General features: G+C 44.7%; 1 long non-coding RNA gene across 1 annotated transcript in view; it reads left to right on the top strand.

Moving 5' to 3' along the window:
- LOC145716222 (uncharacterized) overlaps positions 1 to 8,550 on the top strand; it is a 22,736-nt gene extending 14,186 nt beyond the window's left edge. Inside the window, exons 2-3 of the long non-coding RNA XR_014138754.1 lie at positions 7,110 to 7,189; positions 8,500 to 8,550. This is a non-coding gene — a long non-coding RNA (uncharacterized LOC145716222). The remainder of the gene's footprint in view (positions 1 to 7,109; positions 7,190 to 8,499) is intronic.
- The last annotated feature ends 1,892 nt before the right edge of the window (positions 8,551 to 10,442 follow it).

Below are 10,442 nucleotides of genomic sequence, written 5' to 3'. Positions count from 1 at the left end.
CTTGAACTCTCAACACTAAGATCAAGAGTCGCATGCACTACCAACTGAGCCAGCTTGGGGGGGCCCCACCATATGTGCTTTGTAACTCACTTGGTCTCCACCACACTTTTGTCATCATACTTGCACTCTTGTTTTTCTTTAAGGAGAGAAATATTTCTTAATACCTGGCTCTCTGTGAAAAGTGGGGAAGTGGAGTTTAGACCCAAGAGCCAGGCATTCCAAAAACTGGGAATGGTGTGTTTCTTGTGGAAGTGAAGAAACAAATGTATCTGCTGGAGGACTGCAATTTTCACCTAAACTCAGTCCCCTTCACTCATTTATGTTACCTGCAGGGTTTGTGACATAGAGTGATGACCTCATGGGGCCGCTTGACTTTTCATAAAACCTTGCAGTGTTCACAGACCATCAAGGAGGAATGTGCCGAGAGTGTTAGTCTTAATGGTGTAGGAGACATGTACATGTCTGCCTAGTGCTTGTCAAAGAGACGCCCATGCTGACTCTCAGAGCCTCAAATGGTGATGAATCAAGTAGAAAGAAATCGAGGGGACTCAGAAAAGGGCTTGTCCATGGCCCACAAACAGCTAATGGCAGGAATTCTCCGCAGCCAGTGACAATACAGAGGAAATGCTGTGCCCTCACTTCCAGATCCAGAGCCAGAAGACCAAGGTGCTCCCAGTAATCATGCAGAACTGGCCCAGCTTCTTAGTAACAGGGTGACTTTAGAACTCCCCCTTGGTCCTCACATCCTATATAGCTGCAGTGCACTCCCAGGCAGCTAGGGCCTCCAGCCTTCCGAGAGCCTGGAACTCCTGCTCTGAGCTCTGAGCTCCTGGAGCCAGCTGAGTGAGAAGAGACCGCCTTGGGCTCCTCGGGGCCTCTTGTTTTCAGTGATGATTCTCTGCAGCTCGGCTCTGGCAGTCTTATCTCCTCTCCCTGTGTAACTGATCCCGGTCCTCTGGCTCTGTCAACACCTCTGCTGTGTACACGATGACATGTGTGAGTCTTGAGCCAGGCAGGAACCCTCAGAGTGAGGTGTGAGTTTCTTTGCAAGCCATTGAAGCTGCCTTTCTGCGGTATGCCAGACATCTGGGCTCTGCTAATCGGCAAGCAGTGCCTTCGTGAGGTGGTCAGGGGGAAGGGACCCCCAGAGTCTTTAAATTGAACTCCCCACTCCCCACCTTTTCCCACATCAGTTCTGCTTGTACCTGCTGAATTAACGCACATTAAAGCATAATGCTAAATATGTTACACTTCTGATGAAAAGCTTTCACTCGCGCCTCATTTTCCACCAAATTCAAACCAAGTCACCTGCCCTGGCGTTTGGCCCTCTCCCAGGAAGATCCCAAATGCTTTTTCTAGGCCTGTCTCCCACTATGAACACCAAATACTCCAGCCAGAATGGTACGCTCCTAGGCTGGCTTTCCCTGTGATCATAAGATGACTGCCACAGTTCCAGGCATCACATCCAAACACTACAATATGCAACAGAAGAGGGTCATCTCTTTCTTCTGTGTTTGTTTTTTTGTTTTTTAAATAGGCTCCACGCCTAGTGTGGAGCCCAACGCAGAGCCTGAACTCACAACCCTGAGATTGAGACCTGAGCTGAGATCAAGAGTTGGTCATTTAACCGACTGAGCCACCCAGGCGTCCCTCTTTTGTGTTTTTTAAGACTGAGAAAACATTTCCCTGTCTCTCCCCTCCAAGTCTTTACATATGCTACTTCCTCACTGATGGCCCTCACATATCTTTGGCTGGATTTGGGTCTCAAGTGATTTAATCCAATCGCAGACAAAAGGGAATAGATCACAATGACTGGCTTGGGCAGTCATATTGGAGATAGAGTCCCTTTTCCTGAGGGATGGATATCTGAGCAAAATTAGGATTCTGTGAGCATGAAGATGGGATGATTGTTGGGTGGGTAACCAACAGAGTCTGCTGCAACTTGGAATCTGGCAGATGGTAAGTGTTAAATATACGTTACCTATTGTTATTAACTCTTACTAGCTGTGTGAACTTACTCAAATGACATATCTCCTAGAGCCCCAATTTCCTCATCTGTAAAATGGGAATAGGAGTATCTAATTTGCTGGATGGTTATACAATTAAATGAGATGACATATGTAAAGTCCTAGGTGCTTAGTAAATGATGACTGTTTATTATAACTGTATATAATTATTGCCAGAGTACTGGGCAGCAGGCTGAGGTCTCCCAACAAAGACCAGAGGTTCCTAGGGTTAACCTCAGCCTGAAAAAGTCAAAAGCATGAGTACTAGAAGCAGTTCATACTTAATGTTCTATAGTTGAGGTTGTGAGTATCAATTTGCCAGACCCTAATCTGTCAGGAATGGTTGCCCCTGCCCAACAGTTCCTTGGTTTCAGGAGACCCAGTAAGACAAGGATTCCTGCTAGAGGGCCCACTCTCCTGGTGCTCTTGCCCCTAGAGGGCACTAGACACAATCCTGCCTCCCCTACAGCAGGGATTTGATGGCCTATGACCAACAACTCATCCTAAAGTAGATGTCACTTCTTGGCCTTCAAGTACTCAACTTAGGATGAGAGATTGATGGGCAAGAACCATCCATAGTCTCCTTCACATCTCCACAGCTTTGTCAGACCCAGGTTCCCATCCCAGCTCTACCATTTACTAGCATTGTGACCTTAGGCAAAGCTCTTTATCTCTCTTTGAATATCATTTTCCTTATCTATAAAATAGGGATGATAATATCTTATCTGTTTCATAGAGCTTTGGTAAGGATTACCAAATGCTTACACTTTTACAAATTAAGTTTTCCCAGTAGAGGTAGAAATTAGCTTATCCTAATTTTTACACATGAGGATACTGAGGTTCAGAGAATAAGAACTTGGTCCAATTCACACAGCAAGTTAGTGACAGAGTAGGGATTTGAACTCAGGTATCTCTCCATGCTCTTCTACTGGCCCATCTTTCTCTCTTAATCTACTCATTAATCTCCTCTCTGAAGTCAGAGGCCCTCACAGATCACACCTCCCACATTCCTCCCCACAGTGGTCTCTCTATCCTCTGAGCTCCTAAAGCACTTGCTTGAACTTCCCATTGGTTCACACTTAGGAATACATCCAGCTAGCCATGCCGTAAACCTGAGCTCACCCTTGACTCTGCCCTCTCCCTCACTCCTCATATCTAATAGGTTAATAAGATCTGTCAATTCTACCTTTTAAATAATCCTGAAATTCCCCTGCTTGTGTTTCTGCTCTCGCTGTCTCTCTCTCAAATAAATGGATAAAATCTTTGAAAAAAAAAAGGGGGGGGGTGCCTGGGTGGCTCAGTCGTTGGGCATCTGCCTTCAGCTAGGTCGTTATCCAGGGTCCTGGGATCGAGCCCCACATCGGGCTCCCTGCTCCACGGGAAGCCTGCTTCTCCCTCTTCCACTCCCCCTGCTTGTGTTCCTTCTCTCGCTGTCTTTCTGTCTCTCAAATAAATGGATAAAATCTTTGGGAAAAAAAAACCAACCTGAAATTGTTATATACTCCTCTCTTCCTACTACCACAACCCTGTTTTAGAACCCCAGCATCTCTTGGAGTAATGCAGCAGCCTCCTGACTAGTCTCTGTGTCCCAAGATCACCCTCCAGAATGACATTTCTGGTAGAGAAAGCTGACCATGTCACTCATGCACTTACAACTTTCAGAACAGGTGGCCCTGCTGTCTTACGCAGCCTCATCTTTCATCACTTTCCCTTCAAATTCTGTTCACCGGTCACTTGGAATGACCTGCTGTTCCTGGAAAGACCACACTGTCTGTCCTCCCCAAGCCTTTGCTCTTGCTACTTCTTCTGCCAGGATCAATACCAGCCCCACTCCCATCCTTGCCTAGGAACCCCTCCTCATCCTTCAGGATGGGGTTCAGGAAAACATCTCCTCTTTCTCTACCTCCTACCCACAGCTCAAATGATCTTGAAACATTTGGTACTTATTTCTTCCATTGCATTTCTATCCCAGCTGGATTGTAACTGTCTTTTACTTTATCTTTACCACTAGATTATAAGACCATGAGTAGAGGGCAGGGTCCCCCAATTTATTCATTACTCTACCTTCAGATGAGTAGAGTGTTAAAGTGTTATCACTACACTGAAGTGTTATCAGTTTCCAATGAAGTTGCCATTGGTGTTGTGTGGAGCCCTAATGGCACCACAGAATCATTCACCCTCCCTCCCTCTGCACCCCCAGAATCCCAATCACAACAAAATAGCATGATGACCTACTTCCTTGGGAGACTTCCAGCAAGTGGAGCATTTCAATAAACAAACAATAAAAGCGTGGGACAAATGGGAGAGGGAAACGTAGGCTCCCAAGAGGAAGATTGGAATTGGACTTGGCAAGAGGCTATGAATGCTCCTAAAGCTGACAGATTTATTATTGGGAATTTGTGTTTACACATGGACCTTCCCTGCCTTTAGTATACTAACAGGGAGGGCTGGACATAGAGTCAAAGTGATTTGGAGGACAGAGGAACCCTAGATTCATTTGACTTGGAAAGACCTTTGAATTTTTATATTCCATCTTCAAACAAAGGGGTGCTGAATGGGCTTAGTGGGGTATAGGTGCCTTTATGTACAAGTGTGCTCTCTGCTATCCCTCTCTTTCTCTCTCACCACACACACACTCACATACACACTCACACACATACTTCTGTATGTAAGGATTTTTCTAAAAAACTTGATCATACTTCCATGCTTCCCCAAGAAATTAGATAGATAGAAAAAAGACCCATAAGCTTCTTTTCTATTTCTCTGGATCTCAAGGATTTAGATATTCAAATTCTCCTATTTGTTTGCATCAAAGCAAATGTCTCCATTCCAAGTCCCAGGGTCCCATTCCTCCCCATTCATGCCTTAAATTTCATCTAAGAAACTTAGGAACTTGTGAATTCTAACATTATAAATCTACAGCCATAGTATCAAAGCTTGGGTGTGATTTTCAATTATATTAATTCTGAAGCTATAATATATAAAAAAATTATCTTAGAGCCATAGTAGAAGCTCTTAGGTTCTCAAATTTGCATAGAACTGAGTCCATAACAGTCCATTTCAGCAGCAACTTGATCTACCAAAGACTTGCTTTTCCATAGGCATATCATCCCAGGAATTCACAGGTAGTTTCTAAGTAACTCTTGTGCCATTGCATGCCATCGATTACTAGTTATTGAAGGAGGCAGTCCACCAGGGATCCCAAATGTCCCTGTACATCCTTGTTGAGTGTGCCAAACTGTAAGACCTAACCATACTGTGTCCCTGAGTCATTTTTGTAACTACTCTCAAAGGCAATTAAGTAGGTCAAGGTGATCACAACATGACTACTGTACAACTCTTCACTCCGCAGGGGAAGGAGACTGGCTTATTGGCTGCTTGTTATAAAAGGTTCTGAGCCCTTGGCCAAGGGTTCCTCAGCTATGGTGCAACGGCATTGCATGGGTAGCTGCCATCTGGACCCATTGCATTGTCCCATGGGACTCAAGGGCAAGGAGACCAGCCATGCTGTTGCCCCTGCTGTTGGCAGTGCTGGGAAATAAACTTTCTCCAATCTGCTGCATCTTGTTCTCTTACCTTCAGCACCTACAGAGTGTGGCAAGCCAACCTAGAGTTCTGTTACTCCTTGCCATCTTCCATGAAGTGGGGGCTCTTCCCTGACACAATATCCTGTTTTCTTTTTTTTTTTTTTAAGATTTTATTTATTTATTTGAGAGAGAGAGAGAGATCACAAGTAGGCAGAGCGGCAGGCAGAGGCAGAGGGAGAAGCAGACTCTCCGCTGAGCAGAGAGCCTTATACAGGGCTTGATCCCAGGACTCTGGGATCATGACCTGAGCCAAAGGCAGATGCTTAACCGACTGAGCCACCCAGGCGCCCCAGTATCCTGTTTTCTACTGCCAATGAGGTCATTGCTGAATTCACACTCAATCAGGTCATATAACAATCCCAAAGTTCTCCTCTTTGAAGGTCAGTTTCCTACAACCACTTTCCGTATCAACTACTATATTAGTTAGTGTCCCATGAAATGAAAAACAAATCATCCGAGATCTGTGCTGTCCAGTATGGTAGCCATTAACCATATGTGGCTATTTACATTAAATTATTAAAATGAAATGTAATTAAAAAGTCAGTTCCTCAGTCACACTAGCCACATTCCAAGAGCTCAGTACCCGTATATGGTTAGTAGATACTGTATTGGCCAGCACATTAGGCCATTTCTGTCATCACAGAACATTCCATAGGACAGTACCACTCTAGATTATGTGAAACAGAAAGGGATTTCAAGCAGGCAATTGTTTACAGAGATGTTGGGCACATGGGAGTAGTCCAAGGAAGGAAGGGCTTAGAAGAGTTAGAAGAGAAAAAAGGAGATTACGAAGGTGCTGCCACCCTGGGTAAAGGCTGGCCCACAGTAGGTACTGTCTGTTAGGGGTGCTGCTCTGAGAAGGAACCCAAGAGCCTGTGCTTGGTGCTGCTGCTGCTGCTGGAGACACCATAAAAAAGGCGGGACAAAACAATGGCTTCTTCCTTCTACACACCCTTCAGTCTCCTGCCAACACCTTCCAACTGGCAAGAGAGTCTTAAAAAAAATGTAATTTGCAGTGTCCATATGTCTTACAATACTACAGAGAGCAAAGAGGGTGGGAATGTATCTTAAGACCGACAAATAACTGCATAGAAGGGATTTTTATCAGTGCTGCTATTATTAAGGGTGGCAGGGCTCCCGCCCTATACTTTACATCCATTCTCTTACCTCTAGCAACTTCCCCCTGCCCTGTATGTCCCAGCCATATGGAACTTTCAATTCTGTTCCGAAACCTTATGTTCTTGCTCCTCCTCCAATCTTGCAGATACTGTTCCCTCTGCCTGGAACATGCCTTTCCTTACTCTTCACATAGTTGGCTATTCTCATCCTTCAAATATCAGGTCAGATGTTACCTCCTCAGAAAGACTTTCCATGACCTTGCCATTCGGCCTAAAATAGCTTAATCTTCCTGATGTCCCGCCATAGTCGTTCCCCATCAAGCCACCCTGTTTATTTTATAGTCCTTGTTTTTTATTGAAAATTATCTTCTGTGTTTATTATCTGTCTTGTCTCATAGAATGGAAGCTCAACAAAGGCAGGGGCCTTGCCTGTGTTGTTTCGGGCTGTGCTCTCAGCATTTAGAACACATCCTGGCATGTAAGAGAAATTCAGTAAATGTATGCTGTCTGAATGAATAGTTTCCATCCATTTTTCTGCTATGTGTTCCCATAGAACCCATTCTTCTCCCATTGTGACACTTAAAGAAACAAGTATAATTACTTATATCTGATCCCTTGCTAGACTATAAGCTCAGTGAAAGTAGGGACCATGTATGTCTTATTCCCAGTTGAATCCCCAGTGCTTAGCACAGTGCCTGGGATAAAGCTGGAAGCAAGAAATTACTTGATGGATTTGGTCATCATATTATTCTATCAAAAAGTTTGGGAGATGATTTAGTAATGAGTATAGTGAAACTAAGCAAATGAAAACAACGAGGCCATTATTAACTCTAGGAAAAAATAAACAAAAATGGAAATATAATCATAAAGCCCCACATGGCTTGGCTATGAATAATATTTACATAGTCATAATCAGGACCAACAGGACATATTAGCTTTTTTAGACTTTATGAGTTGACATTTTTCTATACTGGTTAGTAAATAATAACTATCTCAAGCTCCCTGAGTACCCCACTGCTATAGCTCCAATTGCCCTAGCTCCCTGTCTTAGAATTCCCTGAACGTTCCCAGGATCCAGCAACTAAAGAGACAATACCTGGCACAGTCAGGGGCTCCAGAAACCTACTGGAAAGGCCAGCATCTCTTTGGATCAGTCAGTGCTTGTGCCAATAAGTAGCCTCCAGCCCATCCTGGGCACTCCTTTTGTTTCCCCTCAACCCTGCTTGCTATACCTCCCTGGGCCCAGGGAGCCAGTCCTACATGGGAACCATCCAGAGACATCAGGCTGCCAGCCAATGGCTGGCCTGCCCCACCTCCCACACATCAGCCCCTGTCCCCGAGTGTTCTACCTTCCCCCAACAGGTTCTGCCCTCACTAGGAGAGACAACAGTCCTGGAGGGAATGCTGGCATCTCAGAGGGCAAATATTTTTAATGATACTTCTGGTCATAATATGTAAGCACCATATGATGATTTAACCAAAAATTGTGATACAATTATATCAGAAGATGGGGCAGGGAAGTGGTGTTAAAGAAATCTTCCATTGCTCAAAGTCAGTGGGTAATGTCTGAACTTAAAAATCACAAAGCAGCAGTATAGGTATATTATTTAGAGAATGGAAGTAAATACAAAAAGCTGGAAGAAGTAAAACTGGCTAGTTGACTGTGAGGTGCAGGGCTTGGTGTGGGGATGCATGGGACGGGAATCTACTGTTTTTTATTATAAGCCTTAGAGAAAATTTGACTTTTGAACCATGTACATATTACTCTTTTTTTTTTTTTTTTTTTAGGAGACTGCTGCAGGAATCCTGATCAGCGGTGATGGCAATGAGAGATAAGTGGATCCAACATTATGATTAGGCGATGAATTGGCGTAACTTGGTAATTGCTAGTGAAAAGAGTGAGAGGGGGGAGTGAGAGGAGAATCACACAGAATTGGCTTTCCTAGATGGGCGCAGAGGTATCTGGGAAGGCCCCTCCCCTCAGAAACGTCTCTCCCTCCAGCCCAGCACTGTCCTAGGGTTAGAGAAGGACTGTTTCTTGGTGAGCACTTGGATGCCAAAAGTCTCCCCAGGCACCACATATTGCAAGAGTGACTAACTCTGCTTGGGAGAATTGAAACTAGTTCAGAGAGAAAGGGGTATTTAAGCTGGGTCTTGCAGATAGTATAAAAGCTTCCAGTTCCATAAAGGGTGAGCTCTATGGTGAGAAGGCATGTTAAGGGAAGGATATTCTCGGGCAAGGGTGATGGAGGATAATAGGAAGTACAAAGGCACAAAAGCAGGGGAGAATAATTTGGGGGGGGTGTGAGTCATTCCATGTGGCTGCAATATGGGAGGCATGTTGGGGGAGAAAATAGTGGGAAATAAAGCAGGACCAACAGTTTGTGAAGAGCCCAAGCGCCTATAATATAGTCCAACTGGTCTTCTCCCTCGAGCTGGTGGCAGAGTAAAAGGCACAAACCTTCTGAACAGTAATTTGGAAATATATATCAGAAGCCATTAAAATGATTCTAATCTCTGTCCTAGTGATCCTGATTCCTAGAGATTGTTCCTAAGGGACTACTTTTTAAAGGGTGAAGGATAAAGGATAAAGTGAGCAATATTCATTAAGCTATTTATTGCATCATTATTGGAAGTAGTGAAAAATTGGGAAACAACCAATGTTTCCCTCAAAGGAAAATGCTCAAGTAAAAAATGGTGCATTCACCCAATGAATAAGCAATAGGCCGACTTGGTGTGTCTGTCAGAATTTAGATGGCCTAACTCAGGAAGCCTACTGGGCCCAGGGGAGGGGAAAAGTTCTGTTGTGGGCAAGAGAGGAAGGGTGGAAGCAGAGTGGACCCTAGGTCAGCCCCGGCAAGGGGAAGGGGAGGGGAGCTACCATTCACTGGGCATTTCCCTTTCGGTATCTCATTACATCCTCACAGCAATCCTATGAGGTGGTACTAAATACCATCCCCGTTTTGCAGACAAGGACCGGAGGCTCCCAGAGAGGCAGTGATCTGCTCAGTCCATCTGGCTTTGAGGTAAGGGGCTGAGATTCCAATCTATATCTATGTGATGACAGAGGAGTCAATGTTTTTCCTCTGCCCATGATGCCAGTTGTCAGTGATGACAATGTTATCTATGGGGCATTCCTTCTACATGCCCTGGGTATCTTTCTTTAGTCTTGGGGAAACCAGACCAAGCCTGTGTAGACACCAGGGGTTGGCAATAAGTAGCAAAATGGAAAAAGCTGTATGATACAATGCTGAGCAATAAAAATAAAATATGTAATTGTATCAGTGATGAAAGCAGCCAAAAAAAAAAAAATTACACTACCAACAATGGCAGGAAAGGGCAAGGAGAAATGGAAACAGATAACGTGTGAGTGGGTGCTCTTTCCTCTTTCTCTTAATTTTCTGTTGTTATCATTGTATTATTTGCACAATAAAACCCAATTTACAATGAAAGAAGGAGAGACTGAGGAAATATGAGCCCCTGGGGTAGGCCCACGGCCATGCCTTCAAGTCCAGCTGCAGCTCCAAGCCTTCCAAGCCATTCTGCCGGCAGCGCTCCTAAAAGGAGCTGGCTTCTTCTGGACAAAGGAGGGAAGGAGAGCAACTTCGTGTGTGACCCACGCCAAGGGGCTTCGAGTCTTTGCCATCGCGCTCTAGATGTTGGAGTCACTGCTACATCCCAGGGGGGAGCTTTCCCCTTAGCTGGGAAGGGTGGCTGTGACCGGTGCTCTC

Source organism: Leptonychotes weddellii, chromosome 11 (assembly GCF_054177405.1).
Source record: "Leptonychotes weddellii isolate Sample4059 chromosome 11, ASM5417740v2, whole genome shotgun sequence".
Classification (NCBI taxonomy): Eukaryota; Metazoa; Chordata; class Mammalia; order Carnivora; family Phocidae; genus Leptonychotes; species Leptonychotes weddellii.
Note: the sequence above shows the minus strand (reverse complement) of the source record. Positions and strands in the feature narration are given on the sequence as shown.